At 48.5% G+C, this 24562-nt stretch overlaps 1 protein-coding gene across 1 annotated transcript in view; it reads right to left on the bottom strand.

The window, feature by feature from the left end:
• The window catches only part of WDR19 (WD repeat domain 19), a 237992-nt gene that overhangs the window by 92107 nt on the left and 121323 nt on the right, over positions 1 to 24562 (bottom strand). The gene's annotated exons all lie outside the window — the stretch shown is intronic.

Here is a 24562-nt window from a genome sequence, read left to right as displayed (position 1 = left end):
TCATCATTCCAAGACATACTACATACAGCACCCCTCATCATTCCCAAGACATATTACATACAGCACCCTCCATCATTCCCAAAACATATTACATACAACACCCTCCATCATTCCCAAGACATACTACATACAGCACCCCACATCATTTCCAAGACATATTACATACAGAACCCCCCCCATCATTCCCAAGACATATCACATACAGCACCTTATATCATTCCCAAGACATATCACGTACAGCACCCCTCATCATTCCCAAGACATATTACATACAGCACCCCTCATCATTCCCAAGACATATTATATACAGCACCCCTCATCATTCCCAAGACATATTACATACAGCACCCCACATCATTTCCAAGACATATTACATACAGCACCCACATCATTTCCAAGACATATTACATACAGCACCCCTTATCATTCCCAAGACATAGTACATATAGCACCCCACATCATTTCCAAGACATATTACATACAGCACCCCACATCATTTCCAAGACATATTACATACAGCACCCTCCATCATTCCCAAGGCATATTACATACCGAACTCCCCATCATTCCCGAGACATATTACATAAAGCATCCATCATAATTCCCAAGACATATTACATACAGCACCCCTTATCATTCCCAAGACATATTACATACAGCACCCCCCATCATTCCCAAGAGATATTACATACAGCACCCCCCATCATTCCCAAGACATATTACATACAGCACCCTCCATCATTCCCAAGACATATTACGTACCCCACCCCACATCACTCCCAAGAAACACTGTTGTCAAACTTCACTCATTAATAGTAGACCGGACATGGTAATAAACCTTTTATTACCTACATCATAATCATTTTTCCTAAGCAAAGTAGTGACCTTGCCTTACCAGACCCCTCATCATTCTCAAGACATATTACATACAGCACTCCACATCTTTCCCAAGACATATTACATACAGCACCCTCATCATTCCCAAGACATATTACATACAGCACCCTCATCATTCCCAAGACATATTACATACAGCACCCCTCATCATTCCCAAGACATATATCATACTGCACCCCACATCATTCCCAAGACATATATCATACTGCACCCCACATCATTTCCAAGGCATATTACATACAGAAGAACCCCTCATCATTCCCAAGACATATTACATACAGCACCCCCCCCCCCCATCATTCCCAAGACATATTACATACAGCACCCCTCATCACTTCCAATAAACACTGTTGTCAAACTTCACTCATTAATAGTATACCGGACATGGTAATACATCTTTTATTACCTACATCATAATAAGACTTCCTAAGCAACGTAGTGACCTTGCGTTACCAGACATTTGCAAATACCAACTAAGAAAACATATCTAAACTCACCAGTGCTGTACTTCAAACCAAGAACCGCACATTTCTTGGCATATTTTATGGCTTAACACATCAGTTCAGGTGGTAGTATGTAACAATGGTGGGCAACAGAAATGTACCTGCATTGTGCTAGAAGCACCAGTGCAAAACCAAATCTGTGCTCATTAAATTTGCTGTCGACCACTTACATCCTACAGCTAAAATAAGGAACACCTAGTAACACAAGGTATAGGGTACAAAAGTTCTGCATTCTCACTACTCTATGCCACAGGGACCTTTAAATAATAGAAATTGGAATTGGAGATCATTAAACCAAAATAAATTTAGCGGGAGAGCGTGGCTTGGCAGCCTCACAGAGAGGACGCAGTTACTGGAGTTCTTTGGGGAACCTGTGCATGTGCTTAATGTTAGGGTAACCCCTAACCCTAAAGCAGTGATGAGCAACCTGACATATGGCAAGGGCCCCTCCAACCCACAAAAGGGCAGCACGTTACCCTTAAATATCAGGAATGAAAGTCAGTAAATGGACTAAGCCTAGCATCCCCACATCACTTAACCCAAAATGCCCCCACATGCCCCAGGCTTACTGCAAAATTCCACGGCATACCATCAAACCCCAAAAGTACTTAAAAATTCCCTCATAAACCCACACTTCCCTCAAGCCACTCAGACTGCCTTAAAGTGCCACTCAGATCTCTCCAAATGTCTCAACACCTAACACACAGTATACCAATCCTTGCATAAAGCCCCCAAACCTCCCTATTTGCCACAGATCTCCCTAACTGCCACTCAGCTCTCCTCACATTCCAATCAGACCTTCTCAAATGCTCAATCAAGTCCTCAAGTACCAGGTCATATTTTACGGATTTCTGTAAACATGCACATGTGAGTTCATTTATTTTGCTTGGTCATTATCCGACTTGCTTCCATAGACATAAATCCTCAAAAACATGACCTGATTGGTAAGCTTAAGGGTTGAGTTTGAGAACCACTGCTCCTAGACGTGCCACTCAGGCCTTCTGAAATGCCACACATACCACCCCCATGTCTCTCATCATATGCGACTCAGACCTCCAGGAATGCCCCTCAGATCATCACAACTGTTTTGCAGATGCTATCCAGACCTCTGCATGTGCCACTCAGACTTCCTCACATGTGCCTCACACCTCCCAGAATGCTATGCAGGGCACCTCACATTCAACTCAAACCTCCCCAAATGCCACTGAGATGACTCACATGCTACTCACACCACCCTGCATGCCCCTCACACATCAACACATGCCTATAAAAAAAAAGCCTTTCACACTTCCCGATTTTCCAGAGCTCCACAAACGTCACGCAGCCCCCCCCCACAAGTTCCCAACATGCCACTCAGAATATCTAATATCCCAGACACATTCTCACATGACACCTACTCATATACTCATATAGCACAGACTTCCCAGAATGCCATTAGACTCCCCATATACCTCTCAGTACAACTCACATAACCCACATGTCACTGTGAAAACTCTACAGGCCTTCACACATGTCCCCACATGCCACCTCACATGTCAAAGAAACCTTTCCCATAACACTTGTATACCTTTCAAAATGTATAAAGGCAAAACCAGAACAAAATAGGTCCTATTCACTTCCGTATACAATCTGCCCCTTCATCCTCCCTAAATCAGGACAGGACACAGGTATGCACACAACCTAACACCATGCCACTTATATCTCTACACATGCGCCCCAATAACTTGCCCAGGCCTTCACAAACAAGCACTCCACACCAGTCCTCACTTATTTGCACTCCCCACATGTCCCTCATGACTATTCGCCTTTCCAGACTGGGCCCCGCGGAGTAAAGAGATAGCACTCAGTACTCCCTGGAGTGTGCAGGCCAGGTCACATGATGAGAAAACCAGTGGGTCCCATTCAGAATATTCTTGCTTCATTAGAAAGCAGAGAATATATCAAGAGTAGGGAACAAAGTTGAGGGCCACAACCTAAAGTTGCCGGGTCTATTTTGAATTGCAGTCTCATCAGCCGCATTATTATTATTCTAGTCCTGCAGATGATGTATCATATGACATTAGCCTTTGTTATGACACTCAGGTATGGTAAAAAAAAAGAAGTAAGTTCTTAGTACAGAACCATCATATGATATCACACAGAATAAGGTAGTTTTTTTTTTTAAATATATTTGTTTATTTAAAGGATCATAAAAGACAAAGGGGTCTATTTACTAAGACTTGTGGAGGGATAAAGTGGATGGATAGACTATATCAACCAACCAGCTCATGTAATTTTCAAACACAGCCTGTAACGTGGCAGTTAGGAGCTGATTGGCTGGTATTTTATCTCTGTCCACTTTATCTCTCTCTAATGGGTCCTACACACTGGCCGACATCACTGCACGATATGAACGATCTCGTTCATTAATGAATGAGATAACGTTCATATCGTGCAGTGTAAAGGCACCAGCGATGAACGATGCGCGGCCCCGCGCTCGTTCATCGCTGATGCCATGTCGGCTGTGCATGCAGGCCAATATGGACGAGGTCGTCCATATTTGCCTGCAAGTCTACGGAGCCGGGTGACGGGGGGAGTGAAGAAACTTCACTCCACCCGTCACTGCTCCCCCGCCGCCGGGTCGCCCGTCGGGCACCTCAGTGGCCAATCGCCAAATGTGTAGGGCCTATAAGGCTTACATAGACCCTAAACACTCTGCAGAAAAATTTGCAGTATACAATAAATATATGTAAAGAAAACATAAGTAAGTGTGATCTTTCTACTGTAACGCACAGAATAGAAAAAAAAATATTGATAGTATTGAAAGCAACCACAAACATCCGTACAGGGCCGTAGCTAAATGCGGGAGGAGGGAATGTTGGTGCGGTTATAGCGTCTAACAATACTCAGTTAAGTCAAAACGGAGGGGAGTTATATCACCCCAGTAGGCTGATCATGTGACTGGCTTGCATGTTAAACAGCCTTTGTGATGTCACTCAGTGTTGGCATACAACTAAATGCTCGAAGTCAGTTGACAGCTATATGCCGATACATCTCTCTATATAAGGTAAGCTTATTATAACCTAAATATTCTAAACCTAGATAACGAGATTTATGGTAAGAACTTACCTTTGTTAAATCTCTTTCTGCGAGGTACACTGGGCTCCACAAGGATTGGACAATGGGGTGTAGAGTAGGATCTTGATCCGAGGCACCAACAGGCTCAAAGCTTTGACTGGTCCCAGAATGCACAGCGCCGCCTCCTCTATAACCCCGCCTCCCTGCACAGGAGCTCAGTTTTTAGTTAACCAGCCCAATGCAGTAGCAGGAAAAAAGACGACAACGGTTAGTAGCCACATACACCACACTCTCACGGCAGGAGAAGTGTCAGCGGCTAATGCCATACCAACCCAAAGAAGCTAAGTGCGTCAGGGTGGGCGCCTTGTGGAGCCCAGTTTACCTCGCAGAAAGAGATTTAACAAAGGTAAGTTCTTACCATAAATCTCGTTTTCTGCTGCGGGGTACACTGGGCTCCACAAGGATTGGACAATGGGGATGTCCTAAAGCAGTTCCTTATGGGAGGGGACGCACTGTAGCGGGCACAAGAACCCGGCATCCAAAGGAGGCATCCTGGGAAGCGGCAGTATCGAAGGCATAGAACCTTATGAACGTGTTCCCCCGAGGACCACGTAGTCGCCTTGCACAATTGATCAAGGGTCGCACCACGTTGGGCCGCCCAAGAAGGTCCAACAGACCGAGTAGAATGGGCCGTGATGTGAGCAGGAGCTGTCAGACCAGCCCTCACATAAGCATGTGCAATCACCATTCTAATCCATCTGGCCAGGGTCTGCTTGTGAGCAGGCCAGCCACGTTTGTGAAATCCAAACAAAACAAAGAGAGAATCAGATTTTCGAATAGAAGCAGTTCTCTTCACATAGATACAGAGAGCCCATACCACATCCAAAGATCGCTCTTTGGGAGACAAATCAGGAGAGACAAAGGCCGGAACCACAATCTCCTGATTAAGGTGGAACGAAGAAACCACCTTAGGCAAATATCCGTGACGAGTCCTAAGAACCGCCCAGTCACGGTGAAAAATCAGATATGGGGAACTACAAGACAAGGCACCCAGATCCGACACTCTTCTAGCAGAGGAAATAGCCAGCAAGAACACCACCTTAAGGGAAAGCCACTTAAGGTCAGATGAACCCAGGGGTTAAAACGGAGGCTCCTGCAACGCCTCCAAAACCACCGACAAGTCCCAAGGAGCCACAGGCGGGACATACGGAGGTTGGATACGCAACACACCCTGAGTGAAAGTATGAACATCAGGTAAACTCGCAATTTTTCTCTGAAACCACACCGACAAGGCAGAAATATGAACCTTGAGGGAGGCCAGACGCAGGCCTAAATCTAGGCCCTGCTGCAGAAAAGCCAAAATTTGGCTGTACTAAACTTGGAAGCGTCATAATTATTAGATGCGCACCAAACAAAGTAGGAATGCCAGACCCTATGGTAAATCCGAGCAGAAGCCGGTTTCCGGGCCCGCAACATAGTTTTAATGACCTCTTCAGAAAGACCCTTAGCCCTCAATACGGAAGCTTCAAAAGCCACGCCGTCAAAGACAGCCGGGCTAGGTCCTGGTAGACACAGGGGCCCTGAACGAGGAGGTCTGGGCGTTGTGGAAGTAGAAGTGGACGCTCTGACGATAGGCCTTGCAGGTCTGAGAACCAGTGCCGTCTGGGCCACGCCGGAGCTATGAGAAGCAGATTTCCTTTTTCTTGCTTGAACTTCCGAATTACCCTGGGCAGGAGTGACACCGGAGGGAACACGTACGGCAGCCGAAACTTCCATGGCACCGCCAGTGCATCCACGAATGTTGCTTGAGGATCCCTTGTCCTTGCTCCGAAGACCCGAACCTTGTGATTGTGTCGAGACGCCATCAGATCTACATCTGGAAGACCACACTTTTCCATTAGGAGTTGAAACACTTCTGGATGGAGGTCCCACATGCACGTCCTGACGACTGAGAAAGTCCGCTTCCCAATTCAGGACTCCCGGAATGAATATTGCCGATATGGCCGGTAGATGGCGTTCCGCCCAACGTAGAATCCGTGAAACTTCCTTCATTGCCAAGCGGCTTCGAGTGCCGCCTCGATGATTTATGTAAGCCACTATGGTGGCGTTGTCCGACTGTACTTGAACATGACGGTTCTGAATTAAATGCTGGGCCAGGTTCAACGCATTGAAGACCGCCCGCAATTCCAGAATGTTGATTGAGAGGAGAGATTCCTCCTTGGTCCACCGACCCTGAAGGGAGTGTTGCTCCAACACCGCGCCCCAACCTCTTAGACCGGCATCTGTCGTCAACAGGACCCAGTTGGATATCCAGAAGGGACGGCCCCCGCACAATTGTTGGTCCCGGAGCCACCAAAGTAGCGACAGACGGACCTCTGGAGTCAATGAGATCATTTGAGACCTGATCCGGTGAGGTAGGCCGTCCCACTTGGCTAGAATCAGCCTCTGGAGGGGGCGAGAATGGAATTGAGCATACTCCACCATGTCGAATGCTGAGACCATGAGGCCCAGCACCTGCATTACCGAATGTATCGACACTTGCGGACGAGAAAGGAAGCAACGAATCCTGTCCTGAAGCTTCAGGACTTTCTCCTGAGACAAGAACAACCGCTGGTTGTGAGTGTCCAATAGCGCTCCCAGGTGCACCATGCTCTGAGCAGGGACCAGGGAGGATTTCTTCCACTTGATGAGCCACCCGCGGGCTTGTAGAAACCGGACCGTCATATCCAGATGACGTAGGAGAAGTTCTGGGGAATTTGCCAGGGTTAACAAGTCGTCCAGGTACGGCAGTATCCTGACCCCTTGACGGCGGAGTACCACCGTCATCACCGCCATTACTTTGGTGAAGACTCGCGGACTGGTTGTTAAACCAAAAGGTAACGCCCGAAACTGGTAATGGAGGTTCCCAATAGCAAACCTCAGGTATTGCTGATGTGACGCTGCTATAGGAATATGCAGGTAAGCATCCTGTATGTCCAGGGAGACCATGTAGTCCCCAGGTTCCAAGGCCAGAACTATAGAGCGAAGGGTTTCCATACGGAACTTGGGAACCTTCACAAACCTGTTCAATGCCTTGAGGTTGAGAATGGGCCGGGAGGACCCATTCGGTTTTCGGGACTAGAAACAGCGGAGAATAGTACCCCCGGCCCCTCTGAGCAAGAGGCACCTGTACTACAACTCCTGTGTCCAGGAGGGTCTGTACCACCGAATGCAGAGTGTTTGCCTTTGTCTGGTTCGACGGGACGTCTGTCTGGCAAAATCGATGAGGGGTCGGTTTTTGAAGGCTATGGCGTAACCTCGAGGGACGACTTCCCGTACCCAGGCATCTGAAGTGGTCTTCAACCATTCCTGGGTATACCCTAGAAGCCGGCCCCCCACCCGGGGATCCCCCAGGGGGAGGCCCGCCCGTCATGCGGCAGGCTTATCGGTTTTGGAAGCTGGCTGACGGGCAGCCCAGGCTCTTTTGGGCTTCGGCTTACCAGGTTTGGAAGTGCGGGCCTGCTTGTGGTACGCCTGACCTTTTGTTTTACCTGAAAGGCGAAAGGACGTACCTTTAGCCTTCCACACAGAAGGAGCGGTATTTGGCAGACAGGCAGTTTTGGCAGTAGCCAAGTCAGCCACTATCTTATTTAAGTCCTCCCCAAACAGAATATCTCCCTTGAACGGGAGTACCTCCAGGGTTTTTCTAGAGTCCAGATCCACAGACCAGGATCTCAGCCACAATATCCGGCGAGCCAGGACTGACGTAGTAGAGGCCTTGGCTGCTAGGATACCGGCATCAGAAGCCGCCTCTTTAATATAGCGAGAAGCTGTGACAATATATGACAAGCATTGTCTAGCACGGTCAGATGAGATTTCAGCTTCTAACTCCAAGGCCCATGCTTCAATAGCCTCGGCAGCCCATGTAGCTGCAATAGTGGGCCTTTGTGCAGCACCCGTGAGGGTGTAAATCGCTTTCAGACAACCCTCCACACGTTTATCCGTAGGCTCTTTTAGAGACGTGACGGTAGTGACAGGCAGAGCTGAGGAAACCACCATCCTAGCCACATGTGAGTCCACTGGAGGAGGCGTTTCCCAATTCTTAGACAGCTCTGGCGCGAGGGGATAGCGAGCCAGCATCTTCTTTTGAGGCACAAACTTCGTACCCGGGTTTTCCCAGGGTTCCTGACGTATATCCACTAGGTGGTCAGAGTGAGGTAAAACTTGTTTAACCACCTTCTGACGCTTGAACCTATCTGGTTTCTTAGGAGGGACGGATGGCTCGGGATCATCCGTAATCTGTAGAATTAATTTAATAGCCTCCAAAAGATCAGGAACATCCACATGTGAACTACCCTCCCCATCAGCCGTATCTGAGTCAGAACCTGTGGGGTCAGTGTACGTGCCGTCTTCATCAGACGAGGTGTCAGTGACAGCAGTGGATTGTGAGGAGACAAGAGCTCGCTTAGAGGACCCCTTGGGACTTAGGCGAGCGATGGTCAGACTTTTTAGTAGTCAGGGACTGGTTCAACTTCTTTAATTGAGCAGATAAATCGTCCGCCAACGTCGGGTTAGCTGCAGGGACCACATACGGTTGTACCGGCATTGGGGGTCCCATAGGGGGTGTTAGTTTATGAACTAGCGTATGCAGAAGCGTGGAAAAAGCGGCCCACGGTGGGTCAGTATGTGCCTCCGTTGCCACAGTCCCACTGGGGGGCAAGGAGCCCCCAGAACCAGAGCCCACAGCTGCTATATTCTCCTCATATGGGTCTGTGGCTTCAGCAACACCGGCAGTGTGTTCAGCCCCAGAACCGTTACCCTCAGAAGCAGACATGATATAACTTGCAGTATGAGGTAACACAGTACAATTATCAGCAGCACGATACCTCTAAACCCAAACCCCTGCACAGTGTAGTCAGCACTAGCAGAGATAAAGGAGAGATATGGTGACTAAATCACAGACTAAAATACGTAATACAGTATATCTTTGTGAAAATCCTTTATTAGATAAAACCTGATGCACCAAGCCCCCTCAGGTTATAGAATATAGGGATAGCAAGTTGAGTGAAAGACACGAAATGGACAACACTCAGCTATCAAATGCACACACAGAAAGTCACAGTTTGTACAATGCAGAGGTTATTACGGACAATAATACTGCACTGGACTAGCTTACACAGCTATATAACAATAGATATAACACTACACAGTAAGAACTGGATGTATATCACAGGGTAATTGTACTATAAAACCCTGACTAAATGCACTCTTTCTTAACTATCACTGTCTAAAAAGGAAGGTAGAATACTTAAGTGTCATGTAAAGGCACAGCACTGACAACCAGGCGGCTTTACATAGGAGGATTTGCCCAAGCAGTCCCAGGAACAGTGAGCTGAGGGATAATGGCGCCGCAGACACTGACAGGGAGTGAGGAAAAGACAGAGATGCAGCTCCAGGGCGGGAACACTTGCTAGAAATGGCGCCCTGGGGCTGGGGGAGGGGCTTCAGGTCTAAGCCTTATCCCCCTGCTGGCAAAACCACTGGGTACTGTGGGCGATATAAAAATCGGTTTAGAGAGAAAACCTGACCTGCGCCCATGCCCTAGTGATCTAGTGGGATCGCCTGTACTGTCACAGTGTCCACCACCAGCGCGTGCGGCCCGCCTCCCACTGACCGCGCCGGATCGCGATAAAGACCGGGTCCCGCAAGCGGGACCCACTTACCACCACCCGAAGCGCGGCCACGCGATCCTGGAGAGCCCCAGCCGTGTGTGTCTAACCAGTGCCAGATTAAGATCCACTTGGGCCTGGAGCTGAAATTTATGAAGGGCCTATTGTGTGCCTCGGAAGGAGGTGCGTCAAGTGCTGCAGTGATGTAACTAGCGAAGAGGGTGTGTGATCAGTGTGGTGTGGGTGTGGTCTAAATAGGGGGTGTGGCCGGTGCCATGAGTGTGGCTGTTTATCTCCATGGCGGTCATAGCTAGTGCCTACATTCAACAACTTAATAGTTAACTATAACAATAAAAAGTTTGTGACTTGTATATAAAGCAGAGCATCAGTGATGACCATAAGATACAGAGAGCATCGCAGTGACCTCCATATAACACAACATGCAAAGAAGGTGAAAAGGGGAGCAATGATGAGGCAAAACTGAGCTGATATGGGGGGTCATTCCGAGTTGTTCGCTCGGTAATTTTCTTCGCATCGCAGCGATTTTCCGCTTAGTGCGCATGCGCAATGTTCGCACTGCGACTGCGCCAAGTAAATTTGCTATGCAGTTAGGAATTTTACTCACGTTTTTTTCTTCGTTCTGGTGATCGTACTGTGATTGACAGGAAGTGGGTGTTTCTGGGCGGAAACTGGCCGTTTTATGGGTGTGTGTGAAAAAACGCTACCGTTTCTGGGAAAAAGGCAGGAGTGGCTGGAGAAACGGAGGAGTGTCTGGGCGAACGCTGGGTGTGTTTGTGACGTCAAACCAGTAACGACAAGCACTGAACTGATCACAGATGCAGAGTAAGTTTCGAGTTACTCAGAAACTGCACAGAGATGTCTTATCGCAACATTGCGAATCTTTCGTTCGCAATTTTAAGAAGCTAAGATTCACTCCCAGTAGGCGGCGGCTTAGCGTGTGCAAAGCTGCTAAAAGCAGCTTGCGAGCGAACAACTCGGAATGACCCCCATGGAATGATTAGAAAAGATGGGGGCAATACAGACAGGGAACGGAGGGCTCCAAGGACACTCAAACTGACACAGACACCACTTACTGACAAATACACTTACTGGCACAGACACCCCTTCCTAATACAAATAATAAAATTTTACTCACCGGTAAATCTATTTCTCGTAGTCCGTAGTGGATGCTGGGGACTCCGTAAGGACCATGGGGAATAGACGGGCTCCGCAGGAGACTGGGCACTCTAAGAAAGATTTAGTACTACTGGTGTGCACTGGCTCCTCCCTCTATGCCCCTCCTCCAGACCTCAGTTAAGGAAACTGTGCCCGGAAGAGCTGACATTACAAGGATAGGATTTTGGAACCCAGGGTAAGACTCATACCAGCCACACCAATCACACCGTATAACTTGTGATAAACTTACCCAGTTAACAGTATGAACAAACAACAGAGCATCAACCAATGGATGCCAACATAACATAACCCTTTATTAAGCAATAACTATATACACGTATTGCAGAAAGTCCGCACTTGGGACGGGCGCCCAGCATCCACTACGGACTACGAGAAATAGATTTACCGGTGAGTAAAATCTTATTTTCTCTAACGTCCTAGTGGATGCTGGGGACTCCGTAAGGACCATGGGGATTATACCAAAGCTCCCAAACGGGCGGGAGAGTGCGGATGACTCTGCAGCACCGAATGGGCAAACACAAGGTCCTCCTCAGCCAGGGTATCAAACTTGCAGAATTTTGCAAAGGTGTTTGAACCCGACCAAGTAGCAGCTCGGCAAAGCTGTAATGCCGAGACCCCTCGGGCAGCCGCCCAAGAAGAGCCCACCTCCCTTGTGGAATGGGCTTTCACCGATTTTGGATGCGGCAATCCAGCCGCAGAATGAGCCTTCTGAATCGTGTTACAGATCCAGCGAGCAATAGTTTGCTTTGAAGCAGGAGCACCCAGCTTGTTGGATGCATACAGGATAAACAGCGAGTCAGTCTTCCTGACTCCAGCCGTTCTGGTTACCTAAATCTTCAAAGCCCGGACTACGTCAAACAGCTTGGAATCCTCCAAGTCACAAGTAGCCGCAGGCACCACAATAGGTTAGTTCAAATGAAAAGATGACACCACCTTTGGCAGAAATTGCGGACGAGTCCTCAATTCTGCCCTGTCCATATGGAAAACCAGATAGGGGCTTTTACATGACAAAGCCGCCAATTCTGACACACACCTAGCCGAAGCTAAGGCCAACAGCATGACCACTTTCCACGTGAGATACGTTAGCTCCACAGTCTTAAGTGGCTCAAACCAGTGGGATTTCAGGAAACCCAACACCACGTTAAGATCCCAAAGTGCCACCGGTGGCACAAAAGGGGGCTGAATATGCAGCACTCCCTTAACAAACGTCTGAACCTCAGGCAGTGAAGCCAGTTCTTTTTGAAAGAAAATAGATAGGCCCGAAATCTGGACCTTTATGGACCCTAATTTTAGGCCCATAGTCACACCTGACTGTAGGAAGTGCAGGAATCGACCCAGCTGGAATTCCTCTGTAGGGGCCTTCCTGGCCTCACACCAAGCAACATATTTTCGCCATATACGGTGATAATGCTTTGCTGTCACGTCCTTCCTAGCCTTTATCAGCGTAGGAATAACTTTATCCGGAATGCCTTTTTCCGCTAGGATCCGGCGTTCAACCGCCATGCCGTCAAACGCAGCCGCGGTAAGTCTTGAAACAGACAGGGCCCTTGTTGCAACAGGTCCTGTCTGAGAGGCAGAGGCCATGGGTCCTCTGTCAGCATTTCTTGCAGTTCCGGGTACCAAGTCCTTCTTGGCCAATCCGGAACAATGAGTATTGTTCTCACTCCTCTTTTTCTTACAATTCTCAGCACCTTTGGTATGAGAGGAAGAGGAGGAAACACATAGACCGACTGGAACACCCACAGTGTTACTAGTGCGTCCACAGCTATCGCCTGAGGGTCCCTTGACCTGGCGCAATACCTTTTTAGCTTTTTGTTGAGGCGGGACGCCATCATGTCCACCTGTGGCAGTTCCCATCGATTTGCAATCTGCGTGAAGACTTCCTGATGAAGTCCCCACTCTCCCGGGTGGAGGTCGTGCCTGCTGAGGAAGTCTGCTTCCCAGTTGTCCACACCCGGAATGAACACTGCTGACAGTGCGCTTACGTGATTCTCCGCCCAGCGAAGAATTCTGGTGGCTTCTACCATCGCCACCCTGCTCCTTGTGCCGCCTTGGCGGTTTACATGAGCCACTGCGGTCTGACTGGATCAGAACCGGTTGGTCGCGAAGCAGGGTCTTCGCTTGACTTAGGGCGTTGTATATGGCCCTTAGTTCCAGGATATTGATGCGAAGGCAAGTCTCCTGCCTTGACCACAGCCCCTGGAAATTTCTTCCCTGTGTGACTGCCCCCACCCTCGGAGGCTTGCATCCGTGGTCACCAGGACCCAGTCCTGAATGCTGAATCTGCGACCTTCGAGAAGGTGAGCACTCTGCAGTCACCACAGGAGAGACACCCTGGCTCTGGGGGATAGGGTGATTAACCGATGCATCCGAAGATGTGATCCGGACCACTTGTCCAGTAAGTCCCATTGGAAGGTCCTCCTATGGAACCTGCCGAAGGGAATGGCCTCGAATGATGCCACCCTCCTTCCCAGGACTCGAGTGCAGTGATGCACTGACACCTGTTTTGGTTTTTACAGATTCCTGACCAGTGTCACGAGCTTCTGAGCTCTCTCTATCGGGAGATAAACCCTTTTCTGGTCTGTGTCTAGGATCATGCCTAGGAGAGGCAGATGAGCTGTAAGAACCAACTGCGACTTTGGAATATATAGAATCCAGCCGTGTTGCCGTTTCACTTCCAGAGAAAGTGATACGCTGTTCAGCAACTGCTCTCTTGATCTCGCTTTTATGAGGAGATCGTCCAAGTACGTGATAATAGTGACACCTTGCTTCCGCAGGACCACCATCATTTCCGCCATTACCTTGGTGAATATTCTCAAGGCCGTGGAGAGACCAAACGGCAATGTCTGAAATTGGTAATGACCATCCCGTACCGCCTGATGAGGTGGATAAATGGGGACATGAAAGTCACCATAAAATCTCCCCCTTTCAGGCTTGCAATAACCGCTCTTAGCGATTCCATCTTGAACTTGAACCCTTTCAGGTATATGTTCAGGGATTTTAAATTCAATATGGGTCCGACCGAACCGTCTGGTTTCGGGACTACAACATGGTCGAATAATAACCCCCTCCTTGTTGAAGGAGGGGAACCTTGACCACCAACTGTTGAAGATACAATTTATGAATTGCAGTTAACACTGTTTCCCTCTCGTGGGGGGAAGCCGGCAGGGCCGTCGGTGAGGGGGCATCTTCTCAAAGTCCAGCTTGTATCCCTGAGACACAATATCTATTGCCCAGGGATCTAACAGGGAGTGAACCCACTTGTGGCTGAACTGACGAAGGCATGCCCCCACCGGGCCTAGCTCCGCCTTGCGGTGGATTTTTGTAGAGGCCTGGGAGGACTTCTGTTCCTGGGAACTAGCTGTGTTGTGCAGCTTCTTTCCTGTGCCCCCGCCTCTGGCAAGAAAGGACGCACCTCGGACTTTCTTGTTTCTTTATTCGAAAGGCTGCATTTGATAATGTCGTGCTTTCCTAGGCTGTGCAGGAATATAAGGCAAAATATCAGAATTACCAGCTATAGCTGTGTAGACCAGGTTCGAGAACCCTTCTCCACACAATCCTCAGCCTTCCATATGCCTCTTAAGTCGGCATCATCTGTCCATTGCATATTCTACAGGACACGTCAAGCAGAAATCGACATAGCTTTGACTCTAGGACCCAGTATACTCATGTCTCTTTGGGCATGTTTTATATATATATATCTATCACTTAAAACAGCATCTTTAATATATATATATCTCTCTATATATATCTCTATATCTATATATATATATATATATATATATATATATATATATATATATATATATATATGCATACTAGGGTTTCAATCTCTGCTAATAAGGTACCTGTCCACGCTGCCACAGCGCTATAAACCCATGCCGACACAATCGCCGGTCTGAGTAGTATACTAGAATGTGCACGCTATCTGCAGGATCCCTGAGAATAGCTAGTGCTACCTTCTGTGCAAACAGGACACCCTAGGGGAAGATTCCCAACACATCCTGGCCCTAGTGGGGAAAGGATACTGCCTGAGAATATTTTGTGGGAAGCTGCAGTCTCTTGTCTGGAGATTCCCGCTCTTTTTCCTCATGAGAGGAGGGAATTTACCTCAGCTTTCTTCCCCTTAACATGTGTACCCTTGTGTCAGGGACAAATGAGTCATCAGTGATATGCAAATCATCTTTTATTACAATAATCATATATTGAATACCTTTCTGCCATTTTGGCTGTAACTTTGCATTATCGTAGTCGACACTGGAGTCAAACTCCGTGTCGATATCAGTGTTTATTATTTTGGATAGTGAGCATTGTGAGACTCTGAAGGTCTCTGTGACACAGGGACAGACATGGGTAGATTTCCTGTCTGTTCTCTAATCTTTTGTGCAATAAATTCACCTCAGCACTTACACATATCCTAACAGGTGTCGGCGTTGTCGACGGAGACACCCTCTCACACACATATTTGCTCTATCTCCTCCTTAGGGGAGCCTTTTACCTCAGACATGTCGACACACACGTACCGACACACCACACACACAGGGGATGTCCTATTTAAAGACAGTTCCCCCACAAGGCCCTTTGGAGAGACAGAGAGAGAGTATGCCAGCACACACCCCAGCGCTATATGACCCAGGAATCACACAATAACTTAGTGTTAACCCAGTAGCTGCTGTTTATATTGTTTTTACGCCAAATTGATGTGCCCCCCCCTCTCTTTTTCACCCTCTCTATCGTGCAGGGGAGAGCCTGGGGAGCTTCCTCTCAGCGGAGCTGTGGAGAGAAAATGGCGCTGGTGAGTGCTGAAGAAGAAGGCCCCGCCCTCTCAGCGGCGGGCTTCTCCCGCGATTTTGTGTAAAATTAATGGCGGGGGCTCATGCATATAACAGTGTCCAACTGTATATATGCTGCTTTTGCCAGGAGGTACTTAATTGCTGCCCAGGGCGCCCCCCCCTGCGCCCTGCACCCTACAGTGACCGGAGTGTGTGGGTTAGTGTGGGAGCAATGGCGCACAGCTGCAGTGCTGTGCGCTACCTCATGTGAAGACAGGAGTCTTCTGCCGCCGATTTCGATGTCTTCTTGCTTCTGCCGGCTTCTATCTTCTGGCTCGGCGAGGGGGACGGCGGCGCGGTTCCGGGAACTGACGACCAAGGTTAAGATCCTGTGTTCGAACCCTCTGGAGCTAATGGTGTCCAGTAGCCTAAGAAGCGCAACCTAGCCGCAGTTAGTAGGTTTGCTTCTCTCCCCTCAGTCCCTCGTAGCAGAGAGTCTGTTGCCAGCAGAAGCTCTCTGAAAATAAAAAACTTAACTAAAATACTTTCTTATTAGCAAGCTCAGGAGAGCTCACTCAAAGCACCCAGCTCTGGCCGGGCACAGATTCTAACTGAGGTCTGGAGGAGGGGCATAGAGGGAGGAGCCAGTGCACACCAGTAGTACGAAATCTTTCTTAGAGTGCCCAGTCTCCTGCGGAGCCCGTCTATTCCCCATGGTCCTTACGGAGTCCCCAGCATCCACTAGGACGTTAGAGAAACACTGATACAGACACTACTTACTGACACAAACACACTTACAGATACCACTTACTGACAGAGACCCCTTATTGACACAGACACCCTGATGCAGACACCCTTACTGACGCACACCCCTTACTGACAGATACCACTTACTAACACAGACACCCCTTACTGTAACAAATTCCACTTACAAACACGAAAAACAAATAATTCCAGCGCGTCTCAAAAATACCTAAAGAATATACAATTATGGTCGTATATGTTAAAAATAGCAGCTCTCAACTGGACAGTACTGATCTGTCCACCAATGAAACAACACAGGAATGATAATATATTATACTATCAGAGAGCGCATATAGTTATGTATACATCAAATTTATTACATATACAATAAAATAAACACATGCACATATAAAATAAAAAATACCAAATCAATTGATTAAAAATTCCCCCTACTGCAGCGGATTAAATTGGAACAACCACTTCTAATATATCCAGATTAATAGTTCATAATATGGGATATTCTCAATGTGAAGTTCTGAGAGAAATAATGTCCTGTTTGAAAGAACAAAAGTGGTGCCTATCGTTAATGTCTAGCTATGAGCATTTGCGCATGCTCAGAGAGAGCTCCTTACGTATCTATTCGGCAGCCGGCTTTTAACTCCCGTTAATTGCTGCCGCAGACAGCCAGGTGCTTTAAAGTGTTTAGACCTTAACGTCCGTAATTAATGGACTTACACGTCCATTCTCGCTGTGCTAATAGGGCCACATTGCAGAAATGTCCACTGTACTCACGGCCCAAAAACGTGCCTGTTGATCATCCGTGGACGGCCCCCGTTATCGATGTCAGTCACAGTCGAGAGATAACAGAAAAGAATAAAGCCCCAGTCCTTACGCGTTCCTCTGACGAAACCGCACATTGATAATTGCGGAGAAATGCGTAAGGACTGGGGCTTTATTCTTTTCTGACGTCCTCCTATACTGCTAGCGGTTTACACCATACCATCATTATCCTGTCCGTTTGGGAGCGGACAATTGAGAGATCCTCCGGTGTATCTTGCAATAAAGAAAAGTGTTATCTCTCGACTGTGACTGACATCGATAACGGGGGCCGTCCACGGATGATCAACAGGCACGTTTTTGGGCCGTGAGTACAGTGGACATTTCTGCAATGTGGCCCTATTAGCACAGCGAGAATGGACGTGTAAGTCCATTAATTACGGACATTAAGGTCTAAACACTTTAAAGCACCTGGCTGTCTGCGGCAGCAATTAACGGGAGTTAAAAGCCGGCTGCTGAATAGATACGTAAGGAGCTCTCTCTGAGCATGCGCAAATGCTCATAGCTGGACATTAACGATAGGCACCACTTTTGTTCTTTCAAAAAGGACATTATTTCTCTCAGGACTTCACATTGAGAATATCCCATATTATGAACTATTAATCTGGATATATTAGAAGTGGTTGTTCCAATTTAATCCGCTGCAGTAGGGGGAATTTTTAATCAATTGATTTGGTATTTTTTATTTTATATGTGCATGTGTTTATTTTATTGTATATGTAATAAATTTGATGTATACATAACTATATGCGCTCTCTGATACTATAATGTATTATCATTCCTGTGTCACTTACAAACACAGTCACACTTACTGACACATACACACTTACTGGCATAAAGACTGGCACACACACCGCTTACGGACACAGACATCACTTATTAGCACATACATACATACATACTTACTGACAGACACAACTTACTGACATGGACACCCTTCACAGACAGATACCACTTACTGACAATACACCCCTTACGAACACAGATTGCACTTACTGACACATACACACTGACACACACACACTTAGACACAGATACCCTTTACTGATACAGAGACACTTGACAGACACCACTTACTGACAGATATTATCTGACACAGACACTACTTAATGACCGATACCCCTTACTGACACATACACTTACTGACACACATAACACAAATAAACTTAAGGCCCGTATACACTGGTCGATATATCGGCCGTTCTCTTGAACGGCCGATATATCGCGGGACCGTCGGCCAGTGTGTATGGCCGATACGTCGGTGAACTCCGTCGTTCACAGACGTATCGCGACGGCCGCGCAGCACAGCCGACGGCCAATATATCTACCGATATATTGGCGCGTCGCTGTGTGTATACGGGGCGGTCGGCCGACCGCCCGTACACATGCTGCGGCGGCCGGCGGTGATTGACAGGTGAACTGGGCGGGCGTGTGTACACGCCCGCCCAGTTCATGACGTCAGTCCCCGACGGATCGAGCAGTGTGTATGCTGAACACACTGCTCGATCCGTCCATAGATATATCTGCAGATCAATTGATCTGCAGATATATCTGTTAGTGTGTACCCACCTTTAAGGTGGGTACACACTATTAGATATATCTGCAGATCAATTGATCTGCAGATATATCTATGTACGGATCGGGCAGTGTGCTGTGCATACACACAGCCCGATCCGTCGGGGGACTGACGTCATGAACTGGGCGGGCGCTCGCGCCCGCCCAGTTCACCTGTCAATCACCGCCGGCCGCCGCAGCATGTGTACGGGCGGTCGGACGACCGCCCCGTACACACACAGCGACGGGCCAATATATCGTTAGATATATTGGCTGTCGGCTGTGCGGCCGACGCGATACGTCTGTGAACGACGGAGTTCACAGACGTATCGCCCGTACACACTGGCCGACGGTCCCGCGATGTATCGGCCGTTCAAGAGAACGGCCGATACATCGACCAGTGTGTACGGGCCTTTAGACACACGTACTTACTGACAGATGCTACTTACTGACACAGACACCACTTATTGACAGACAAACACACATTGTCCCCACAGGAAAATAATAACACACATTGCCCCTCACAGAAGATTAACCTGAAATGAAGACAGTCTGTCAGAGTTGTCATTGCAGAACTTGCAGTGGAATCTGGCTTCTCTCTTCCTCCCTTGCACTCAGCGGCAGCCTAACTCAGTATGCACTGTGCGGCGCGCAGGTGCATGACCTCCATGATGTCATGGCCTAGGCAGCGCTGAACTCATCTTCCGAGTAGCGCTGGGCTCAAACACATCCCGGGACAGAAATGATTTTTTATTTGGAACTGCATACAGATGCAGTGGTGTTGGTGGCTGGCTGCCGCCAGTCATCGGTCCCGGCGATGGCCGCGCTGCAACCCCCATGGAGTGGCACCCACACATGATGTTGCTCCACTTTGCCTTGAGGCAGCAGGCACACAAGGTGATGGTAAGGGCACAGGGGTAAGCTGGCAGGCACACACAGGGGTGAGGCATCAGGCACATTGGGTGAGGTGGCAGATACACAGGAGTGAGTTGGCAGGCACACACATGGGTGATATGACAGGAACAGAGGGTAAGGTGGAAGGCACACAGGGGTGAGGCGGCCGGCACACACAGGGGTGAGATGGCCGTCACCAGGGATGGATTAAAGCATGGGTGCCGGGTGCGGTCATACCTGGGCCCCGACACATAGCTGGTTGAATCGGAGGAGTCTCCATTCGGCGGCTCTGCTGTTCATTAACAGCAGCCGCCCAGAGCTCCTCTATATTAGTGAGCCGTGTGTGTCCAATGGAGTCCTGGCCGTGCGTGTGCATTGGGACTACGGGAGGTTCAGGAGGGCCGCGTCGCCGCGCAAGGAGGAAGGAAGGAGGAAGAAGCAAAGGAGGGTCAGTGTTTGCCAGGTCAGGTAACACAGTGTTGTCACATGGGGATGAGACAGCAGACCTGCGGACAGTGGCAAAACCAGCAGAGCGGCAGCACCCGGGGTATCAGGGAAGGGGGCTGCTATGTTAGATAGAGAGTGCGAGCTTCCAGCTAAGGAGACTGCTGACACTAAGTGGAGGGAGATGATGGACGCAGAGAGAGGACTGTGGGGAAAGTACAGGATGGTAGAGAGAGGACTGTGGGGGTAAGTACTGGAGGGGGTAGGAAGGACTGAAGGTAAGTACAAGAGGGGCTGGATATAGGACTGTGGGAGTAAGTACAGGAGTGGTTAAAGAGAGGACTGTGGGGTTTAGTACGGGAGGGGATGGGTAGAGGACTATGGGGGTAAGTATAGACAGGAAGGGGTAAATAGAGGACAGCAGAGGTAAATAGAGGATGGCAAAAAGTAGACAGAAGGAGTTGAGGCTAGATAGAGTTGGTAGGCGGCAGATGGAAGGAGGAGGATGTGTGTGTCGGGGTGCACTCAGGAGTATAGTAGTGGGGGCTCACACCGCTTCATTGCCCCTGGGCCCCCACCACCCTTAGGGGGTCATTCCGAGTTGATCACACGCTGCCGATTTTCACAGCGCAGCGATCAGCTTACTACTGCGCATGCATCGCAATGTGTACACGCGTCGTATGGGTACAAACGGCATCGTTGCTGTGTAATGCTTCTAGCGACGAATCAATTCGCACAGATGATCGCAAGGAGATTGACAGGAAGAGGGCATTTATGGGTGTCAACTGACTGTTTTTTGGGAGTGGTAGGGAAAATGCAGGCGTGTCCAGGCGTTTGCAGGGCGGGCGTCTGACGTCAATTCTGGGACCGGACAGGCTGAAGTGATCACAAGGGCTGAGTAAGTTCAGACCTACTTAGAAACTGCAAAAAACTTTTTCGTCCCGCTCGGCTGCACATGCAATCGCACACTTGCAAAACGAAAATACACTCCCCCGTGGGCGGTGACTATGCGTTTGCAAAAAGTAGCTAGCTAGCGTTCAACTTGGAATGAGGGCCTTAATCCGGCCCTGGCCGGCACACACAGGGGCGAGGCGGCAGGCGCACAAGGGTAAGGAGGCAGGTACATAGGGTGAGGTAGCAGGCGCACAAGGGTAAGGAGGCAGGTACATAGGGTGAGGTAGAAGGCATAAACAGGGTAAGGCATCAGTAAATACACAGGGGTGAGGCATCAGGCACACACAGGGATGAAGAGTGTGTGCCTGATGCCTCAACCCCCCCCCCTTCCCCCCAAGACGCTAGAGAGTTATTTCTCATCTCCACAGCATTCCCCCATGAGTGGGCATACTTCCCAGCCTCGCACATTTTCTCACTGTGTGAGCGTTTCTGCAGCCTACTGCAGGCGCTGAGCGCTCACCTCTTAGATGTACAGCTACTTCTTGGTGGCGTCAGGGTGCGGGCTCCTCTCATCCTGGTGGTCCGTTTAATGCTGCCAGTAGGAAGGCGGGAGCTGCCCGGCGTGATCCGACCCGACTCTCTGTTCTTGGGAGGTGGGCGTGGCGTGCACTGTGGTACTTTCACACATGTGTAGCATTACTGGTTGCAGGGGGAGAGAACTGGTTTGGCCTCGTAGCAGCTAAAATTAAAATCCTGCACCCGCGGTAACTACGAGTGACATTTAAAAGTCTGGCGCCAGACCTGTCCACCTCTCAGAGCCTCCGGCGTCTGGACACCCCGCCCGCCCCTTTGATGCTGGCTTTGCATACCCGCCCCATCCTACTCCTATTGGCCCGTCAATTACATCTCGGGCGTGGCTACCTAGATTCACTCTTCCCACCCACCACTGGACGGCACAGAGCGGAGGCGGAGCAGTGGGAGGGCTTTTAACATACACTGGCCGGCAAGATGACGCTGACTCCAGCAGGTACACCACCCTGGCTGGCGCTGGCTGCACTGCAGGGACTATGTGGGCCTATTTTCAATGGGGGGGCCTGGAGCTGCAGCTCCATCCGCCCCATTGTTAATCCAGCCCTGTGTCTAACGTGAAGAAAACCGGAGCCTCCGCTGTAGGTACCCGGCAACCAGGGCTCGGGAGTGTACAGCGCCGCTGGGGAGAGCTGGAGCTGCAGCAGTGAATGTCTCCTGACATTTACCACCGCTGCTGCCCTTGAAGTCTTCACTTTTTTCTCACAAAAAAGCTCTTTTTATCACATCAGTAGGCTGATCATGTGAGTGGCTTGCATCATACACAGCCTTTGTGATGTCATTTACTGTTTGTATACAAAACAATGTTTGATATAGAATGGACCTTTTATCAGCTGTATCTGCTAATATGACATCTCATGGTGTAAGGTAAGCTTATTTTAATGTAAATGTTATATGCAAATAAAGTTAGATTCATAGACAGACACAGTAGACAGACAGACAGAAAGAAACAGTAGACAGACAGACAGATATGTTGAGATTTATCACCTCAATAGGCTGATCATGTGAGTGGTTATACATAGCCGGGTGTAGTATGGTATGCCGGCGGCCGGGATCCCGGCAGCCAGCAAACCGGCGCTGGGATACTGACAGCTGGGCGAGCGCAAATGAGCCCCTTGCGGGCTTGCTGCGCCACGCTATTTATTTTCCCTCCAGAGGGGTCGTGGACCCCCAAGAGGGAGAATAGTTGTCGGTATGCCAGGTGTCGGGATTCCGGCGCAGGTATACTGAGCGCAGGGATCCCAACAGCCGCCATACTGAATACCACCCTACATAGACTTTGTGATGTCACTCCGTGTTGGTATACAACTCAGTGGTTGATATTGAACAGTCAGTTATCAGCTGTTTATGCTGATATGACATCTCACAGTGGCCCTCATTCCGAGTTGTTCGCTCGCAAGCTGCTTTTAGCAGCTTTGCACACGCTAAGCCGCCGCCTACTGGGAGTGAATCTTAGCATAGTAAAATTGCGAACGAAAGATTAGCAGAATTGCGAATAGACACTTCTTAGCAGTTTCTGAGTAGCTCGAGACTTACTCGCCAACTGCGATCAGTTCAGTCAGTTTCGTTCCTGGTTTGACGTCACAAACACACCCAGCGTTCGCCCAGACACTCCCCCGTTTCTTCAGACACTCCCGCGTTTTTCCCAGAAACGGCAGCGTTTTTTCACACACACCCATAAAACGGCCAGTTTCCGCCCAGAAACACCCACTTCCTGTCAATCACATTACGATCACCAGAACGAAGAAAAAACCTCGTAATGCCGTGAGTAACATTCCTAACTGCATAGCAAATTTACTTGGCGCAGTCGCACTGCGGACATTGCGCATGCGCATTAGCGACTAATTGCTCCATTGCAAGAAAAAAAATAACGAGCGAAAAACTCGGAATGACCACCAGTGTAAGGTAAGCTTACTGCAACCTAAATGTTAGAAGCAAATAATGTTAGCTGAATAGATACAGATGAAGCAATAAAGATAGATTTATATAGATAGGCAGAAATAGATATCAGAGGTGAAATGCATGCAGCTTCAGTTATATAACATCAGTAATCTGATCAAGTGAGTGGCTTACATCAGAGACAGCCTGTTATGCCGCTTAGTGTTTGTATAGAAGACAATGTTTGATATAAAATGTATGAGTTGTATGACATCTCACGGTATAAGGTAAGCTAGATTTTAAAGTAAATGTTATATACAAATAAAGTTTGATGGATAGATATATAGAAAGCAGATAGATAACAGTGGTAAAATGAAGGCAGGCAGAGATTTCTGGTCAAATATGTGCTAAGAACCTCATTTACACTGCATTTTAATTGTAGAGTTTATCATAATTATTTTTACTATCAGCATTTTCTTGTTCCTGCAAGTCTTGGCATGGTAGCACCTCTTTCGTTATGCTTTTTTACAATGACAATAAAAATGATCTATCTATTGGTTATCATGTTTAAAATTAGGGTGTGCACGTCCAAGCTCCCCTTTTCCTCTATATTTGTGGATGTAATGTACACTTGAATGCTGAGACACCTTCTGCT

Source organism: Pseudophryne corroboree, chromosome 1, assembly GCF_028390025.1.
Source record: "Pseudophryne corroboree isolate aPseCor3 chromosome 1, aPseCor3.hap2, whole genome shotgun sequence".
Classification (NCBI taxonomy): Eukaryota; Metazoa; Chordata; class Amphibia; order Anura; family Myobatrachidae; genus Pseudophryne; species Pseudophryne corroboree.
The sequence above is the reverse complement of the archived record's forward strand: the minus strand, read 5'-3'. Positions and strand labels throughout refer to the sequence as shown.